The 21,477-nt window shown below is 42.9% G+C and overlaps 1 pseudogene; it reads right to left on the bottom strand.

Annotated features, from left to right (window-relative positions):
* Positions 1-13,903, bottom strand: part of LOC144751962 (nicotinamide N-methyltransferase-like) — a 77,577-nt pseudogene extending 63,674 nt beyond the window's left edge.
* Positions 13,904-21,477: the final 7,574 nt, after the last annotated feature.

Genomic DNA, 21,477 nt, shown 5'->3' with positions numbered 1-21,477 from the left:
TAAAACAGACCAAGCCATCTGTCTCTGTACAGAAGGGCAGACATCCAGAAGGCCCAATAACTCAAACAGATCCAGCTGGAGGTTGCAATTTTGCAGAAGGACACCACAAACAGCAGCATGAGTGAACTGACAAAGGGCCTTGTTACTACTGTGAGTAGGTTAGAGAAAACCAAATCGTCAACATCCCTCTATCTGGGAGGTAGAAAAAAAGGCTAAAGAAAAATAAGAAGAAGCTGGTGATTCTAGCAGGCATGGCCCCAGTCTTTAACTCTGCACCCAGGTCTGACACCAATGCTTCCCCTCAGCCACATCCACCCCTAAAATAGTTTGACATTTTCTCGACTGGCCCAAATTTCAATAACAGTCCAGTTTGAGAGCCCTGCTCCCCAGGTGCCAGCAGACTCATATGCCACACTCTGGCAGCCCAGAATCTTGATTCTATAAAAATGACCTGTCTTTTTAAACACTGCTATGATTGAAAATTCCTTATCAACACAGCTGGGAGCTATGACCTCTCTGGTGAACGGTTTTCCGCAATCATCAGATACTCACTTAAACAAGAGCCCAGGATGACACACAATGGATTCACCCAGTAGTACACTTAGCAGCAGCATTTATATCAGCCAACTCTGACTAGCGACAAGAAATATTAGAGACGCACATTAGTGGAATACCCCAAAATAACCACAATCCAAATGGCTCCTATACCAGCTCCTTTAATAAACCTTCAAGTGTTGGAAGTCAAATCAAATCAAATCAAACACGCTTCATTCGATAATATCACTTGATTATCATAAAAACAGAATACAAAAAACTCTTAAAAAGATTGAAGCATACATGTGAATAATCACGATTGAAAGGAAATGGGTTCGAAGAAGAGCTTCATGCTTTACATTAAAATTGATTTCCTACATTTAAAAACATTCTCTAAAAATAATAAGACCGATAAAATAGTAAATTTGTCTTTCAATAATTGTAAAACTAAGAAAGCCGGACGACATTGCCTTAGGCCAATTTTCCTCAAGAGAGGCAAAATCCAGTTCTTTCTTTCTCACCGATAGAATCTGCAAACAAATAATGTGTGGATGGTTGACTGGTTTGATAAATCATCACACGGACATTTGCACAGATCCCTGGACCAATCATTCTGTTCTGGAAATGAGATTAATCTATGTATAGTTTCCAGACGCAAGCGTGTTAGAAAAAATCTACTATGATCACCTATGGGCAACCCTAGATAGGGTTGGATTTTAAAAGTTGTTAAGATGGAGTAATGGGCATAAACTGTGTTTTTTTAACTCCACCCCTCTTCTAAGATCTTCCATAAAAGTCAAACTGTTATTTTTAAAATCCTTCCTTGATATGGAGCCTATAGAAGTCGTATCGGCAAAATCCTCAGGATGGCCTATATTAAGCATCACCTTTCTGATATATTCCAGCCATATTATGTTCTTAACCCCCTCTAAATTAAGGCAATCCATTAGAATTTGTATACTTAAAATTGTCAGGTCTGTGGTCCAGATCCTAAACCGCAAGAGTACTGGTTGGATTTCTATAATATCCGAAAGATGGTAAATGCCTAGTTCAGTGTGACAAATGAAAGAGGAGGTACTGGCTGGTAGGTTCAATAACTATCTCAGGAACCTATTCTCTGTGGTCTGCAAGGATGACACATCCTCGTGGCCCCATATGCCTGCGCCGTAAAGAGCAACTGCGACGCATTAACTTTATCTATTTGAAGTAATTCTTTTGGGGCCCTTTTGCCAATTTTCCTGCTAAAATTCATTAAGGCAGCTACAGCTTTATGAAATAACAGCTTCCTCGATTTAACCGCCTGAGACCACGTCCCCTTTCTATCAAATAAAATACCAAGATATGATAATGTGTCTGCTCTTTTAATTTCATTAGAGTTAATTTGATGTGGGATGACCAAAAAATATGAATGAAGGTAATTTTGACTCTAAAATACTCATCACAGGGTCAGAATGACACCTTGAACAGGGAACATATTCTTCATCTCCTGCAACAATTTGCCTCCCTGACCTCTTTTAAGCTAATGACATTTTTAAAGTTCAGTTTGATAGATCTCGAAATGCAGGAATACAAGATGTATGATGTTAATTTGGAGAAGAAGGTCAAACACAAACAATATTGCACTATGGAGTATCACTATAGGACCTACAGAGTTAGAAAAATACCCCCACTATTTGAACATTGATTGCTTCCCACCAGAGCATAAATGAACTTCCAGCATCCCAACGGGTGCAAATGGCCCTTCAAACTCTAATTGCTTAAGCAACCTTAAGATTCAAGTCTAAACAACAGCCAACAGGTAAAACATGTAGTCCAAACCCACTCCAGCATAAAGTCAAATGCAGACTGGGGCTGGATATCAGTATCTTTATCAGCTAAATTGAAAAATTGTTCCTATTACTACAAAAGCTTGCACGCAGGGCCAGTTTCTTCCAAGTCTAACCGTACCATGATCTACTGGAAGACTTGAGAGAAACTGCACGCATGGGCCAGTTTCTCTCAAGTCTCACCTTACCATCATCTCCTGGAATGTATCAGGCATTGCACGCATGGGCCAGTTTCTCGCAAGTCTCACCTTACCATGATCTACTGGAATGTAGCAGGCCTTGCAAGCATGGGCCAGTTTCTCGCAAGTCTCACCTTACCATGATCTCCTGGAATGTAGCAGGCCTTGCACGTATGTGCCAGTTTCTTGCAAGTCTCACCTTACCATGATCTCCTGGAATGTAGCAGTCCTTGCATCCAGGGCCAGTTTCTCGCAAGCCTCACCTTGCCATGATCTCCTGGAATGTAGCAGGCTTTGCACGCATGTACCAGTTTCTCGCAAGCCTCACCTTACCATGATCTACTGGAATGTAGCAGGCCTTGCATGCATGGGCCAGTTTCTCGCAAGTCTCACCTTACCATGATCTCCTGGAATATAGCAGGCCTTGCAAGCATGTGTCAGTTTCTCGCACGTCTCACCTTACCATGATCTCCTGGAATGTAGCAGGCCTTGCATGCATGGGCCAGTTTCTCGCAAGCCTTACCTTACCATGATCTCCTGGAATGTAGCAGGTCTTGCACGCATGTGCCAGTTTCTCGTAAGTCTCACTGTACCATAATCTCCTGGAATGTAGCAGGCCTTGCATGCAGGGCCAGTTTCCCGCAAGCCTCACCTTACCATGATCTCCTGGAATGGAGCAGGCCTTGCACGCATGTGCCAGTTTCTCGCAAGGCTCACCTTACCATGATTTCCTGGAATGTAGCAGGCCTTGCATGCAGGGCCAGTTTCCCGCAAGCATCACCTTACCATGATCTCCTGGAATGTAGCAGGTCTTCTACGCAGGGCCAGGTTCTCGCAAGCCTCACCTTACCATGATCTACTGGAATGTAGCAGGGCTTGCACACAGGGCCAGTATCTGGCAAGCCCATCCTTACCATGATCTCCTGGAATGTAGCAGTCCTTGCATGCAGGGCTAGTTTCTCGCAAGCCTCACCTTACCATGGTCTCCTGGAATGTAGCACAGTATTAAGTGTACATGAGATCAGTTACTGCAACCAAGAACTTAAGGAGAAATCAAATCAAAAACAACTAAATCCTTCTGCACCAAGCGTTTCTATGTCTCGGTACGATATAAAACAATCTGTGTTATCCCACACCCAAACCAAAAAACAGACTTCGGGGGCAATACGTTACCAGGCACAGTGGAGTCAATTGTACTCCTTGGACATCTCTGACTTATTTCCCTCAGTAAATGATTCTTTAAACACATGGAGAATAGTGAATCTGATCCATAAGATCAGTCTTTAAAATTTCTGAAATAAAATTTGTGGCGTTCCCGACAAAGTCTAAAACCACAGTCGCTATTGTGGAATTCTGGTTGTGTGTTATACCAACAATCCTTTTTTTTTTAAAGTGAGATCTTTTACAACAACGAATACGACGTTGCAGTCGTAAATAATAAAGGAAATCAAACAAAGGAGAAATTTAAGGAAAAGAACAGTATAAAAATACAGTCTTTAGACCAAAAAAACAGTAGCACCAAAAATCCATCAGTATACCTAATGAAAATCTAATCATCTTAATAAAAGATGGAGAGAGAGTGATCTGGAACAAAAGTAAAGTTAAGCAGGAGTTAAGCAGGAGTGCTCCCTAAACAGTCATAAACAGGGAAGGAAAACCAAACTCCCTTTTTAACAGAAGGCTGTCCATCGCATCCTGGAACATAGCAGGAAAAAATAAAGAGAAAATGGTGCTCATTCAGGGGGATTCCCCGGCGATGGTCACACTACAAGAAACCTGGTCAATAAAGTCCTTCAATCAAAATGAGTATTTTGTATACGACAAATCAGCAGAACCAGTGAACTGGGGTCACGCCAAAGGAGGTCTAGCAATTTGGTTGCACAAGTATTACTTTTAGGATCAGGTAGTCATCCCCATGCATGTTTCCATGGACATTTCAACTGACCTAATAATTTTCAATGCTTATATTAAACCATGTCCCACGAGCGATGTTCTTATGAATAAAGCATTTGAGGAATTAGAAAAGGTGCTCAAAGGAAGAGTATTCCTTCCTGTTTTTCTATTAGGCTACTTCAATGGGAAAGTCTCTATTGATCTTCTGGAAAAATGGGACTATGGAGAACAAGAGGAAGCTCTATTAATTCATAGTTGATTTTATTAGAATAGTGGATGCCCATATCAATTGCCCTTGGACCTGGTTAACAAGTACAATACTCTCTTAGTGCATAATGTATACAGGAGAAGTGAGTTGCAGTGTTAGTTCAGCTTTGAGTCTTAATATTGCATGATCGCTTCCCTGTTGAAATTTGATACTTAGTTTTGTGACTTCGCCAAACAGATCTTGACTGCAAATCATATAGTCTAAAATTGAAGAGCTGAATTTGCCTTTTCTTGTGAAGGTTGCTGGTAGGTCTCCTTCAGTGCATCCATTTAGAATTGCCCGGTTTAATATAGTGAGAGAAGATAATACGATTTTGCCTCATTTATCTGCATTGATCACTTTGGAAAATTGTGGAGTAGGGATTCGTCAACACAGAAGCATTAAAATTCACTTATTCTTCGGAACCAATAGTAAATTTTGAATTAGCATTCAATAAAATATTGGAAGTTCTACAGGTGTCTCTCAAACAGTGGGTCTCTTGAGCAACAATCCATACAAGAAAGAAGCCAGATAAAAGAGCGATTGCATTACACAAATTAATTTGTCTGCAATTTTTACATTATTCAGAAACAAGAGATCAAAAAATTACACATCTAAAAGAATGCCCGCAGAGGGAAAAAGAAAAAAATCAGAAAAATGCAACAGAATCTAAATTGGGTAAAATTCAAACTGCAGCAAAACAAAACAATACTCAGGCATAGTGGAGCTTAATAACCAAACAAAGCATCCCCAGTTCCCCCAAATATATCTACGTAATTTATATAAACTACATTTGAATCATGAAAAATTGAGTCAAGCACCAAGTATAAGTATATACAGGATAAATCCTAAAACTGCTTGAGCATGGCCCACGGCGTGTGTTGATGGACCTTCTTAACTCCTCTTTATCAGAGTCACATGTCCCACAGGAGTGGAAACATGCAATGATTATTCCTCTATTAAAAAAGGCTGGAGCTGATGTTACCAACTTATCTAACTTCAGACCTATTTCATTGCTGCCCATTCTATCAAAGATTCTGGAAAGGCACATCAACACACAACTAACTAACCTTGTGGAGAGTTCGGGATTTCTACATCCTTCTCAGTCAGGCTTTCGAGCGCACCATTCGACCGAAACCACACTTTTAGGAGTTACCGAGAGTCTCCGACACAGTGTCGACCACGGAGAAACATCTGCGCTTATTCTTCTCAACCTAAGCGCGGCGTTCGACACTGTGTCCCATCCCATCCTTCTTGAGACTCTCCGGTTCCTGGGTGTGGAGGGCGCTGCCCTAGCCTGGATAGCTTCCTTCCTTAGTGATCGTACTTTCCAGGTTTTTTCTACATCTGCCTCATCCACAATTTATCCATCTGATTACGGCGTCCCGCAGGGGTCTATACTCAGTCCCTTACTGTTTAATATCTATATAAGACCCCTGGCCACGAATGTGGAGAAGGCCGGTCTTAGTCTATATTCCTACGCAGATGATACACAAATCATCTTCTCCCTTTCTAATGGAAAGGGCAAAGACACCTCTACTCTGAAGGAAGGTTTGATTTGTGTCTCTAAGTGGATGGAGAGTAATTTCCTAAAACTTAACGGCAATAAGACCGAGGTCGTAATACTAGGCAGGGATAAACACCTGTGGGGCCCACAACATTGTCCCAAGGACATGGGACCTACCCCGAAGCCTGTAACTGTAGTACGCAATCTCGGGTTTCTTGTTGATGAGAACCTCACAATGAGACAACAGGCCGTAAAAGTAGCCTCTATCTGTTTTGCCACTCTGAGATGGCTTCAAAAAATCCTGTGGATGTTGCCTCCTTTGACCCAAAGAACGGTTGTCCAGGCGCTGGTTGTTTCCCGCCTGGACTACGGCAACGTTCTATATCTTGGAGCTGACCTGACAACTATAAAAAAGCTACAGGTTGTCCAGAATGCTGCCGCTAGGCTTCTTTGTAATGTCCCGGGGAGAACATCTGCCTCTCAAGCACTTTGTGACCTTCATTGGCTTAAAATCTCTAACAGAATCAGATTCAAAGCTCTCTGCCATGTTTTTAAAATCAAGCAAGGTTCGGCCCCCAAATATCTTCAGAACCTCATCCAGGCTTATCAGCCCAGCCGAACTCTGAGATCATGAGGGAAGGGTGACTTTTCCGTTCCCAGAATTAGGCTTGCTAAAATGGGAGGCCGTTCCTTTGCCTATCTGGGTCCCAAACTTTGGAACACTCTGCCTCTGACCCTAAAAACGGAGACTAACCTTTTCCGTTTTCGCAGGGGACTCAAAACTTGGCTTTTCCAACAATAATTTGCAGCCTCCCTTAGCAACTTTTGCATACATACCGCTCTTCTCTAGTCTATCCCTAGCGCCGGGAAACCCACTGCGGGTAGCTGTGCGCATTACAAGTTTAAATAAATAAATAAATAAAATAAATAAAATAAATAATTCTACTCCTGCAGCTCACCACATAGAGTATCATATAAAGAAAGCAAGACAGTCTGCTGTAATGGGACGGGACCAGATCCTGATGAAGGTATTTCAAAGTAATCCTGAGGAGTGGAGTAAGTTTCTCGCACCACGTTACTCTCATTGCTACTTTACCAGGAAAATCCCCAAACCATGGCAGGGGAGTATTGCGATCCCAATCTACTATAAGGAATCTCGGCTGCATCCAGTTAACTATCGATGGATCGCATTGCACTTTTAGAAATGTGGATTTTTTTTTTTACTTTAACCGTTCTGTACCTCTGCCTGTCTTTGAATACATGTCTGGATTCAGTAACAGCTGGGCTTTGTGCATTCCCTCTAAACAATCATAAAAAGGGTAGAGGGGTGTGACATGTGCATCCTGATGGCCCATCACCAGGCTGCATACATATTTATTTATTTATTATTTATTTATTTTTAACACTTATATAGCGCAGCTGTCACCTTGCAGGTATCCTGGCGCTGGAAGTTACTCCTAAGGTGGAAGGCGGTGGGGAACAACTGAGAGCAAGTAGCCAGAGTAAACAATTAAGGGAAAAGCCAGGTTTTAATCCGCTTTCTGAAAGGAAGAAGTTGCGTTGTTTGGCGAATGTCAAGGGGCAAGCTATTCCACAGTTTTGCAGCTGCAACTCTAAAGGATCTACCACCAGTCCTGACCTTGTTGAATCTTGGTACTGTGACAAGGCAGGCTGAGGAGGAGCGGAGAGCTCTGGTTGGGATGTACCAGGTGAACATGGCTTGCAAGGATTTGGGCCCGACTCCGTGCAGTGCTTTAAAAACAAGACAGAGTGATTTAAAAGCCACTCGATGCTTCAAAGGGAGCCAGTGCAGCTCGGCCAAGGCCGCTGTGGCCGAAGATCTCCTGGTCCAGCCAAGGGCCAATTTGGCAGCGGCCGTCTGAACTCTTTGGAGTCGGTCTAGCAATACAGCTGGGGCCTCGAGCAGCATAGCGTTTCAATAGTCAAGGCGACTAAGAACAGTACACCTGACTATCAATGCTCGGGCCTGTGAGGGGAGGAGTGGCATGATCTTGCGTAGAGAGCGCAATAAGGCCGAGCAAGTGGACACTGTTTTCGCAACCTTAGTCTCCATGCTAAGCTTATTGTCCATCATGACACCCAGGTTGCGGACAGTGGTGACCGGCTGTGGCCCTACCGGGACCTCCGGGGGCCAAAATTCGGCTGGGAACAGGCGAGGAATCCGGCTTCCAGCACAAAACAGAACCTCGGTTTTGGAGGAGTTGAATTGCAGGGAGTTTTTGTGCAACCAACCAGCTGTATCCCTCAGACAGTCATGAAACGATTCCAAAGGGATCGATTCTTCACCCTCCCAAGAGAGGATGAGCTGGGTGTCATCCGCGTAGTTTATGGCTTTTAGCCCATGGGATTTTATTAACGTAACCAAAGGTTTAAGGTAAACGTTAAAAAGAATGGGGCTGATGGACGAGCCTTGAGGCACCCCATGGGGTACTGAGGAGAAGGCAGATTGAAACGGGGGAAGGGACACAGCCTGCTTCCTGTCCCGCAGGTAGGACTGAAACCAAAGCAGGGCTGTGCCGTCAACCCCAGCCTCCCCTAGTCTCTTCAGCAGAATCACATGATTGACCATATCGAATGCGGCAGACAGGTCCAGTAAGATCAGAGCTACTGCCTGGCCCCTGTCTGCACGCATACGAAGATCCTCCATGGCCGTGAGGACAGCTGTTTTGGTGCCATGGGCTGGACGAAAACCAAATTGTAATTCGTCCAGGATGTGATTCTGCTCCAGATGTTTAGAGAGACAAGAGCTCACCCAGCGCTCGGCAACTTTCGCCGGGAATGGTAACAGAGAGATAGGCCGGTAGTTCAGTAAACACTCGGGGTTCAAGGAGGGTTTCTTCAGCAGCGGAGTGATAAGAGCCTGCTTCCAAGGAGTCAGAACAAATCCGCAGCGCAGGGATTGATTGCAGATCCTGCAAAGAGTGCAGAAGAGTTCTGTTCCGAAAGCTTTCCAGGTTTTAGGGGGCAGAGGGTCGAGAGGAGAGCCCAAAGAGATCCCATGCGCCAGTCTATCGAAGTCCGCTTCCAAGATGGGGGGAAATTCCCACAAACAATCCATGGATTGGCACCCTGGGTTCACCGAATCAGAGTCAGTAGTGACAGCCCCGGGACCGTTGAGACGGCCCAGTGAGGGGGAAGTGTTCAGGTTGTGGATAATGGTCTCAATTTTGTCCTTAAAAAACAGTGCGAGATTATCGCAGAGTGCTTGAGTAGGAGGGATTTTTTTTGGCACATTCAGGGTGGATGAGGTTGTTAAGGATCTGGAAAATGCTTTTGGAGCTGTTGGCAGCAGTAACTATAGTCGAGCAGAAGTAGGTAGATTTACATTTAATAATCGCAGATTTGTATTCCAGGAGTTTGTTTTTCCAGAGTAGCTTGTTGGTGTCGGAGTATCCTTGCCTCCATTTCCTCTCAGCCTGTTTGCAGGCTAATTTGAGGGTTTTCAGAGAGTCATCGAACCAGGGGGCTGATGCTCTGCCCTTAGGCTTACATCTTTTTAAAGGAACATGGGAGTCAGTAGTTGAGGATATCCTCCTACAAAAGGCCTCGTAGTTATCCTCTACCGGATTATCTGGGGAAAAACTGTCTTCCACTAAAAACACGGCACCAGTAGTACTCAGCTTTTCCAGAGCTTTCCAATCTCTGTACATGAATTCCGAAGAGGTGCTGTGTGCCGGCATTCTAGCCCCCATACTGGTGATATAGAATTTGAGAAGAGCATGATCGGTCCAGCCATAGGCAGGATATCATTCAGGTGTACTAACTGAGGGGTAGAGAAGATAAGGTCGAGTCGGTGACCTGCTTTATGAGTGGGTTCCTTGACCAGTTGATGGAGTCCCACGCTTTCACAAGAGATCAAAAGATTGTGCAGTCCGGTATCTAAAATACCGTTCGGCCAAAGATTGAAATCACCTAAGATGATTAGCTTGTTGTGGGAGGTCGCCATGTTGCTGAACGAGGTGAGTAGCGCCCTCTGAGAGGGCGGGAAGGGGGCGTGACCTAAAAAGTGGGCGTGGCCAGCGGCCTGTGTGTCGGCAATAGGAGCCGAGTAAAAGGTGGGTCCCGTGACAGCGATAGCTCCGCTGCACGGCGCCCAAAAGTGCTGATTGCAGGTTTTTTAAAAACAAAGTTATCACACAATGAAAATACAAAAGCTACTTCTCCGGGCTTTCTGCCTCAGGAGACACAGTCCAAGCAGAGCGCTCGTAGTCAGCGCTTAAGAGCCAGAAAGGGCTGGAAGGGGGCGTGGCCTAAAAGTGGGTGTGGCCAGCGGCCTGTGCGTCGGCAATAGGAGCCGAGTAAAATATCGGTGCCCTTACTTACTTATGAAGAGCACTAAGGGATACATAGTACACGCCAGTACAGTAAATATCCTTCAGTGTACATAATTATGTAAGGGCAATGAGAGGTGTGTATTCCACTATAGTGCAATGCATACCCCTAAGTGCTCTTATATAAGTAGGTAAGGGCACTGACGGGTATTCACACTAGTATTCACCCCTCAGTGCCCTGACATACTTATGCAAGAGCATCTATGGGTATACAATACACTCCAATGCAGTGCAAACCCCTCAGTGCCCTTACATACTTATGTATGGGCAACACGGGGTAAATGCTGAACTTTAGTGCAGTGCATTCTACTCAGTGCTTTTACAGCCCTATGTAGGAGCACAGGAGGAGGGCACAGGAGGAGTATGTAAGACACTCCTGTGCTGTGCATAAGTGGATAACCCATAGTGCCCTTACATACTCATAAGTATATATAGGCACCAATGTGCAGCCACCCCAGTGCATACCCCTGGGTGCCCTTACATACTTATGTAAAAGTACCAATTGGTATGCACTGATAATTTAAACAAAGCTGCAAGAAGGAGCCGGTTGTTTATGCTTAAATATGAAGTTTAATCTACAGTGTTATTTAAGCAGAGAGGGACTGCTGCCTCACAGCCCTGTTTAAAAAACATTTGCAGCGCTGATTTAATTTGGCTGACAGAATTGTCGAATTATTTATGAATTCAAAGTTACACGAGTAATACAAAGTTACTAAATGCCCCTCCAGTGGAATACACATTTCTGTCCCTTGAACTAATCACATCCCTACCACAGTGAAGTAATAGTTTCATTTGTGTCAATTAATAAAAATTGATACAATCAATCACAAGAAATTCCTAAAACAGAGCAGTAAAATCAGTTAAGATTGTGTAGACACCAATTGGAAAATAAAACAGAAAGATAGAATAATGCTTCATTTAAAGAATGAATACGTAGGAGTTTAAAATATTGACTCTGAGGCAGTAACCAACAAAGTCAAGACCTGCGCTGCTTGATGGTGGTGCAAATCTTGTTAGCAAATTTCCCAAAGCATAACAAGTACTTGGGAACAATTGTGGTCATGCAACATTCTAACATCTCAATTGCAGGAGGAGATCCATTTGATTTGAACATTGCTTCTAGTAAAGAGCAATGTGCAGTTAAAAACTCTAAACAGCACCATAATAAGTGTATTGTGGGGATCACTGAAATAATATCGAGGGACAGAATATCGACCATCCAAAATATCGTTGAGAAAATATCGACAGTCAAAATATCGAGTTTCTATCTACAAACAGGTAAGTACAAAAATATCGAGTTAAAAATATCGTTTACAAAAATATAGTTGTAAAAAATATCGTATTTACTAAAAACAGTGTTAAATTAAATTAATATTAATAATTAATTACTAAAATATACTTAAAATTACTTAAATTAACTTATAATAATTAAATAATTAATGAAAGTTAAATAAATATGTTTTATTTCATATTTCTTAAAACATATATATATAGTAACAAAATATAATAAATTAATACCCAAAAACTGAAAACTGACCCTGAACCCTAAAAATACCCCTTTACCCAAAAACCCAAAACTGACCCTGAACCCTAAAAATACCCCTTTACCCAAAAACTGAAAACTGACCCTGAACCCTAAAAATACCCCTTTACCCAAAAACTGAAAACTGACCCTGAACCCTAAAAATACCCCTTTACCCAAAAACTGAAAACTGACCCTGAACCCTAAAAATACCCCTTTACCCAAAAACCCAAAACTGACCCTGAACCCTAAAAATACCCCTTTACCCAAAAACCCAAAACTGACCCTGAACCCTAAAAATAAAAACACATTTTTTTACTATCTATATTATATACTTACATATTTTCACTTTCTATATTATTTACAGTCGATATTACTTCACTTACCTTAAAAACGATATTTTGGCAGACTATATTCTGTCCTGTCGATATTTTGTCCAAACGATATTTTGGAGTCGATATTATGTCCAAACGATATTTTGGAGTCGATATTATGTCTGTGCACCGTATTGTGGATTATCTTTTAAGCACTCAGAATATACAGGGCACGTGTTATATTGGCAAAGTTCCACTCCATGATCTCTGTTTTCTCTTTATTAATTTTATAGCTGGAAACTTCACAAAAATTTCTTGCCGACCTCCAGCAACCTTTGTACTACTTTTATGGTATTTGAGGAATACATGAGGAGAATGTCAGTATAAAGAGCAAACTTTCGCTCTAACTCCGAAATTTTAAAAGGCTTAATAAGGGGCAAAATGTCAAATGAGATACCTAGGGATTAGCGCAGAACCTGGCAGAGATACCAAAGATCAGCTGGAAGAGGGTGTCTAGCGAGGTTGGCAGACTATTATCGCGCTGGGCAAACCTCCGCCTGTACATCTATGGGAGGGTCAACCTCGTTAAAATGATAATTTCACCCACACTAACATTTTTGTACAATTTGATCCCATTATCTTTCAGCAAAAAGGACATTGCTAAACTCCAAGGGAAAATTGGGTCCTTTATATGGGATAATAAGACCCCAAGAAGGGAAACATCCTTTACAACGCAACTTTTACAACCCACTACCATTAAGACGCAACTTTTACAACGCAAGTTATTACAACGAATTGCGCTGGGGGCGCTCTAGGATAGGGAGTAGTTTAATTTACTATCCAACAACTTCCCTACTATCCATGGGGACTGGAGTTGGAATAGTAAATTAAACTATTCACTATCCAGCACCCCCCAACGCATGTCGTTGTAACGACTTGCATTGTAAAACCTGCGTCGTAATGGGATGCATTGTAAAAGCATGCGTTCTAGTGACATACATCCCCCCAAGAATCGCCTGGAAAAAGCTCAGGAGAGGCCTAAACATGGGTGGTCTCGCTTTGTCAACCAAGACCTAGAGTGACTTTGTTGTATGGTCATGCTCTAAAAAAAAAGGTAGGTTATTTTCTGCTGTAACCAGAGTTTCAAATCCCAAGAGTGGTGGTAAATGTTGATCCTGACTGTTTTTATCTTTTGTATTCTATGGCAGATTCTCAACTCATGTTCAATGTTTGATTAGATGATGGGAAGAATACCTAGCAGAAGGAGAAGCATGGTAGGTCAGAGCATTGCTGAGTTACTCGGTTTCAGTTTATCAACTGACTCGGAACATATCAGAAATCATGCAGTCTGTGAACATGAAATAACTTAAATAGTACATACCTCCAGATGAGAAAGTCTTGAGGAAACCGTTAAGCATTTCAGTAAGGTCATGAAAAAATTCTGATTGTTCGACTAAGTATTTTTCTATATACTGTATTGGATTAAAATAACTATCATAGAATTCGTTCATAGTATTTCCAGCAGCCATTTCTCCACTGCAATCTTTTCCTGTGTTTAGTCAGTGTTACCTGTAATAATTATATAGTGCAATTTAAATTATTTTCAAAAGCATTTCACACTTGCATTTCTATTTTAGCTCCAGTACAATTCACATTTTGAATGTGGTTTAATTTGTATTAAGTTAGACATATTTGTAGAACACACTATTACCTGGGAAGTTATTCTGGCAATCAGCAGGTGTAAGTCCAGTCACATCATAGGCCTAGTGAGATTACTCACAAAGCCAGGCCTTCAGATTTGTATGAAATGTAAGAAGAAAAGAGGAGGCTCTTAAGTGTAGAGGCAGTCATTCCATCATTCCATGTTTTAGAAGCGATGTTGGTGAAGGATCGACTGCCAGATCTGGTTTTTCATATGCCTGTGGTATGTGCAAGTAGGATTCCAGATGAGTCGAGGTATCTAGAAGCTTTGTATACTGGGCCAGTGTTATATAGCTCCTTGGAAGTATGGTTGTGCAGTTTGAATTGTAATCGTTTGTAAATAGGGAGACAGTAGAGCTCTTTCAGGTGTGGTGTGATGTGAGAAATGTTAGCAGAGCCCAGGCAACACTCATGCTCAGAAAACACCAGTATCAGTCAAAAATAGGGGCAAAATGTGAGAGGAAATCTGCAAAAAAGCCCAGTTTTCTGAGACAACCCGCTCAGACAAAATGCCCAAGAGATGCTGTGAGAGTTTTCCTGGAATGTCAGGTGAGGAAGACAGTGAAGAAAAGTAGCTGTACTATTGCCGGGCCCACTCTGGCTTACATCTTTCTGTTAAGGTCATTTCCTATGGCCATCTTAACAGTAACAGGATACATTTTAAGTTGAAACTCCACTACTTGTTATTTGGGTTACTCCCCCCTGTTATCTCGGGTAATGAGGTACACACCTCTTTTATCTGTAACTTTGCTAGGGCATTCCCCAGCTTACTCACAGAGGTCACCCCACACTTGAACAACCCCACCATGACCAGTAGAGTCAGAGGGCCTTGCTTGCTTTTGGCTATGAGATCTGTCTCCCATGCCAAGTACAGTGCTGCCATGAAGGCCAGCACAGGCTACTGACAGCTCTCAGGATCCAGAAACACCCGCTAAGCTCTCCACTGACATATGGGTGAGATGCTTTAGTGCCAGCTGTGGGTTATTGAAACCTCTCTTGCTGTTTAGGGTGGGGGGCCACAACGTTCTGTGGCAGATACCCTCTTCCACTTCCCCTACTGTTATTTCAGGGTAGAATGATTGCTCAGGATGTCCTTGTGGTCAGGTGAAGCCTTACCAGTGCCAACTATGGGCCTCCCATTACTGGATCAGAAGGCACTTGGCTCACTAGTTCTACCTTTAAGAGCGACTTACCTTTCCACTTATGTTTCCCTTCCTTCTGGAACACCAGTCTCTTCACTGTAGGAACTGTCTAGCTAGAAACTTTGGGTTGGGGGGCACTGAGGTTCCGTGAGAATCGTTATGATGTTTTGGGCATGATCGAATATGGGCAAGTTTGGTATCTATGAACCGTAAATGACGAGTTTAGTAAGTGTACGCGTTTTCGCTACACTACTTGGAAGGGTTCGCCTTATTTCCGCGTTGCTTCGTCTGAACCCTCGGGTTCCATTTTAGATACGGCATCCATTTTGTTTCTTGCCCTCACGTAGTTAGTTAGCAGGCAACTGTCCGCGTCATGACCCTTAGTTCCCAAGCCTTACGGAAGACGCATATTCCTTTCATGCGTCTTTTATGACCAGGGGAATGACATTGCAAAGGCAGATGGCTCTGCTTGAGGGTAATCTTGCCGTGCCGGTCTATTGTTTCAGCCGTGCATGTGCTAGGATCGAATCCTTTGATCCTGTGATCATGCTTCCGATATTACCCTCACACTCTTTTCTCTACTGTTGTCTGTCTTCCTTGCAGCTGTTCTTGTCTCTTTCTTTCGTCCGTTTACAACTAGAGTGGAATGTGCCTAACGGTGAGAAGATGTGCTTTTACAGTTGGGAACCGGCAATGTTACTGTAATTATGTTCCGGGTTTCAAGAAGTCCTTTTGAAGTTTATTGTGGGAACTGAGTTGTAACCTTTTGTTCGTATGTTGTGCAACGACGAAAATGTGTATAAAAGGAGCGATCCACATTTGCAATTTGAAGCAGACTCTCAGAACATACACTCTGTTGTACTTCTTGTGACTTTTGCCTCCCTGCAGTAATAAACGCTGATCTTTGACGCCGAAGGAAGTGTCCCGTGTCTCTGTCATTTGTGCGCTGAACAGGTATCCCACGTAGGTTTCAGGTGTTGTTCCCTGGCACCGCTGGACCTTAGAAAAAGTCCATTCCTTCAGCACCCTCGGTGACCGCCCCCATCTGGGAACAGACGGACCACTGGTAGGTCATTGCCTAGGATACAATCTAAGGGAAGGTCAGCACTGACTACCACCTTTTACCTGTCAAGGGTTCCCTCCCTTTCGCAGGGCACTTTGTCTACAGGCTTGGTTATGAGCTCACCTGCAGCTATGCCTACTCTCCTTGCTTTTCTGAGCAACCTGTCACTCACTATGTTGTTAGTGGCACATATGTCTCTCAGACCTGTAGTTAAACCGTCTCTTCTTGGAGTCTCTCATATGGGACTTCTTTGATATTCTTGTACCATCAGTGGCTTGTAGAGTGTGACTACTCACCCGTAAGGGTCTCAAGGCACTGGGAGGGGCTGCTGATCTATTGAAGGTGCTATGGATCAATCGAAGAGCCAAGCCTTGAATTCCTTTCCTGAATTGAGTAGTGACGGTGACTGCCTGAGGTAGAGAGTCAGATTGTTCCAGGTCTATGGTGCAAGGTAGGAGAAGGATTTTCCTCCAGCAGTGGTCTTGCGGATATGTGGGATAGTAGCCAGGGCCAGTTGGGGAGAGCAGAGTTCTCTGTTGGGTACATGGAATGTGAGGTGGTGGCTGGGGATGTGGCTGTGGATGGGGATTCTGAGGATGAGTCTGGAGGATGTGTTTTGGATGCGCTGCAGTTTCTTGATGAGTATCTAGGTGAGACTAGCGTAGAGTGTATTGCCATAGTTGGTTCTGCCGCTGACAAGATGATGAGTGACCATCTTTCTGGACTCAGTGGGGATCCATTTGCAGATCATTAGGAGCAGGCTTAGAGTTTGGAAGCAGGATAATAAGAAAGCTTTAACCTGGCAGTTAATAATGAGTGAGGAGTCCAGGATGATGCTGAGATACCGTGCATGGTCTGTGGGTGTGGGGGAGGTTCCCAGTGATATGGGCCACCAGGAGTCATCCCAGGCATATACACTCACCTATCTTCTGTCTCCCCCAGTTCTCTGGGAGTAGACAACTTAGAGTCAACTAGATACTGGTGTAACTTGTCTGAGTTACAATTATTCAATATGTGCTCCTTCATGAACAACTTATAGAGCCCCTCATAGGTACTAACTTTGTTACCCTGAAACAATCCCTCAAGTGCCTCTACTGATATGTCAACAAAGTCCACCCAGGTTTGGGTGATGACTTTCCAGGTGTCCCTGAACTTTATCCTGAACTTCTCTGGGGTGAGACCAAACTTTCTGAGCTGACAGTGTTTTCTGTGGGAGTACGATTCTGCCTCTTTTCCCCTAGAGTCAGGAGCTTATCCCTTCAGGCTATTGGGGTCAGTATCCATAGAAGTAAACCCACCTATTAAGGGCTAACCCTTCTCATTTCAAAGTCCCTAATATATGCTGTCAGCCATTTGTCATCACCATCCTGGTAACTACGGACAACCCCCTTGGGCAGCTTTGGTGCACACCCACAACCCCTTGACATCTCAAACTCGTTTTCTTCCACCATCTCTTTTTTCCTCACATGCCCTCCTTCTCTTAGACAGGGTGAAGTTCTCTGCCTCTAGACCTATGTAGGCTATATTTTGGAGGAGAAGGAAGTCTGTTGGAGTTGTGCTTAACAGAATTGACTGATTTTGGAACTCAGAAAGACTGGTGTCTTTGACTTTATATAAAAAAACTGTTCTAGGTAATAAAAAAATACACAATTTGCATTTTTATTGAGCAGTGTCAGTAAGTGCACTACTGTTGGTAAACCTATCTTATAAAATGTTAGTGGATCAAAATCGGTTCATAGAGAAGCATGTTTCCGAACATAGCTTTGAGAGGAAGACTTTAGAATGTAAAGAGACATCACCAAGCATTGGACATTGTGTTGAAAACTGAAATGTTCAATCTGTATGTCATTGTAAGTAATCAAGGCATTGCTTCTGAAATTATAAAACAAATGATGTGCGATCTTTAATTCAAGGCCTTGTGTTATTGTGAACTTTACTGTACACATATTTTACCCCTATGTTTCAAGATTATTTGCTTAGTAAATTTAAACCATTACAAGACAATTATTTGCCCTTATGAGATAACTGAATGCCAAGCCTGGGACCAAAAATGTCTATAACAAAACAACCTGTTTTTTCAGGCGGTGGCACCTGTGTTTTTGGTCATCTAGGTAAACCTACAGACCTAGATATTTATTAAAACTAGACACCCAGGGGAGTCCAGGGAGGTGTGGCTTTACATGGATTCCCCAATGTTTTTTTATCCCCTGCAAACCTCAAATTTACCTAAAAAAAATAACATTTTCCACATGTTTCTGTGTGGATCCTCTCACTGGCATACATTTCCTACCACCTATGTCTTCCCATCGGTCGCCTGACAAAAATGATACCTCACTTGTGTGGCTGCCCAAAGCAGAGTCAGCCTCAACATAAAATTTAAAAAAAATCTCTGTTTATGAACACGCTTTGGCACCTAATCAATCTGTACACATTTTGGTCCCTTCCTTGTCACAAGCACTTGGCGTAGCCACAAAAAGTGAGGTATCATTGTTATCGATAAACAGAGAGAAATGCTGAGTAGTACTAAATGTGTGCTGGGGCCACACAGAAATCTGAGGAACATTTTATAATTTTAGCTAAATTTGAAGTTTGTAGGGGATTCTGGGTAAGAAACTGTTCGGCGAACCATGCAAGCCACACCTCTTTGGACTCTCTCAGGTGTAGAGTTTTTAGAAATGTCTGGATTTAGTAGGTTTCCCTAGGTGGCGGCCAAGCCTGGGACCAAAAATGCAGGTCCCCCCCTTTCCATCACAAACAACAGGCGGCACTGGCAATTCTGGTCCCAGGCTTGGTGCCCATCTAGTGAAATGTGAGAAAGTCAGTCTTTTGGCCTTGTTGTACCTAGGCCTGGGTGGTAAATTCCGTTCCAGTCACAGAATTTCCGGAATTTGGGTAATTTCGTGTTCTGCTGAGAATGCAAAATTGCCCAAAATTCTGTATTCCACAACTTCGCGAAAATGTTTGCTTGTTCGCTTTCTCAAAATGCATGTTCGTGAGATATTTCCTCCCGAACACGCAAACAGCGATTGCGGACAGGAAAAAAGCATTGAGAACATGCAATTCCGCGCGTTCGCGGAATTTCTGCGTGTTCGCAGAGATCTTTTACTGTTTTGCGGAGATTTGTGTAACGTGATAACGCAAAATCCGCCCACCCCTAGTTCTACCCCATTTTTTGACTGATACTAGTGGTAATTGAATGTGCCTGGGACTTTGCTAACCAGGCCTCAGGCCAAAGCTCTGACAATAATTGTATATGGAAAGTAGGTAAAATTACAATTGGCAATGACAGATCCCTGAAAGTCCCTATACCATAATAAGGCAAGGGAGATTCAAACGATATATAAGCCCCTACTATATACTTGGGTAGAGAGATTTCAGAGCCCAGTAGTGTTTCTGCACTGGAATTACCAGAACTGTGTTGTGTTGACTGCTGTTATTTTTAAAGGCAGCCCTACTTTGTAAATTAAAGTGGTAATCTACTTTATTTTCAAATATACGTGACCCCTAAGGTCTCCTCTATATGCCTTAGTGGTGGGACACTATGTAACTATAAGTAGGGGCATTATAAAAGATGTTTTATATGCCCTGGCAAGGGAATAACTCTCAATTTTTGTCTTTATTCATCGTAAATACTTAGGTCCATAGGTTAACTTTGGAATCCTTTATTTAAGTACAAATATTTCTAGGAAAGGGCTAAAAATGTCATTCAGACACTTAAAAAGATTAGTAATAATAAATCCAACAACCTGCCACAGTTGAATTTATCATAACTGGTGCAGAAAAGAAGTTATAGGAGTTCATTTTCTGTGAGCCAAAATACAGTCTTCTGGCAGCTTCTAATGATTGGTCAGCCTTGACAGGCCTAACCAGGCTGCTTTGATGAGGTAATACTTGATCTGCATAGTGCAGAGGTTATCTGGTGGAGCGAGCTCTGGAGCTGCAGAGAAGAGGTCAGAACAGTGACTGGGAAAATCAAACTGGGCTTCAAAGAGAGCAGGACAGTACACAGACACTACACTGCCATACTGGTCGGATTTGGCTTGAGGGTGAGTGAAAGGTTCAAAATGTATATTTTATTCACAGGAGACTGTTAATAATTGAAAGATAAAAAAACAGAAAGAATGACTTATAGCTTGTGAGCAATAAAACTGCAACAAGGTACCAACCGCTTAACAGCACACTACAACACTCACAGCAACAGACAATGTAGAGACAATGCACACTCTGGCAGAGAAAGACAGAGAAGACAAATATCGCTTCACAAACATCTGTTCCTAAAGTACACACACATGCTTGTTGGATTTGGAAAGAGGGTGAGAAAAGGTTCAGAACATAAAACTTTATGAACAAGAGACCTCACAAAAGTGAAATGCACAGTTAATAACTGAACGGTCAAAAAACTGAACGACTGACTCACAGCTCATTAGCTGTGAAGCTGCAACAAGGCACCAACCTATTTACTGGCTATTTACACACCTTTAATACGTGACACACACATAACCAGTCACACCACCAGCCATGGGTCAGGCACATTACAATACTCATATTACTTTCATATGCCTACATGACTGACACAGCAATTACACCGGCTCTTGGCTCATGAAGTGTGCAGATTTGAATTTGGCTGGCCTTGTGTTTAGTGAATAAGAGGCATATGTACAAGAACTGCTGCTCACTATCGTTAGCGTTAGTTAGCAGCAGTTTTCTTATTGTGACCTATCACCAAAAACTATCACCCTGTCAGCGATGTATTTACAATACGTCGCCAGATGGCAATAGTTTCAGGTAGCCGCTGTGAAAACTGCTGTTAACACTTGCGTGAAGGCGATGGAGATTCTGAAGTTAGTGGGCAAAAACTGACAAAAGGCAAATTTGCAGGCAAAGAACTCATGCTATTCAGCAGAACTACACCTTCTCTAGAGGTCCAAAATAGCCAATAAATCCACCTCCAATTGAAAGAAAAAAAGAAAATCAATGGAATGCAGAATGGAGCAGGCAGGGACTAGTGCTGCACAAATCAACAATCTCCCCAAACCACACAACAGCCAGGATGACCAGCCTGAGTCCCAGCGGAAGTCGAAATGCAGAATCAGGGCTACATATGTGCTACATATGTGAAAAGAAGCGCATTGCTGGGGAAAACCTGTGATGTATCACTTTTCATAGCACCCTCCTTGCATAACCATGGCAGCCAAAA

The sequence above is a fragment of the Lissotriton helveticus genome, chromosome 4_2, assembly GCF_964261635.1.
Source record: "Lissotriton helveticus chromosome 4_2, aLisHel1.1, whole genome shotgun sequence".
Taxonomy (NCBI): Eukaryota; Metazoa; Chordata; class Amphibia; order Caudata; family Salamandridae; genus Lissotriton; species Lissotriton helveticus.
The sequence above is the reverse complement of the archived record's forward strand: the minus strand, read 5'-3'. Positions and strand labels throughout refer to the sequence as shown.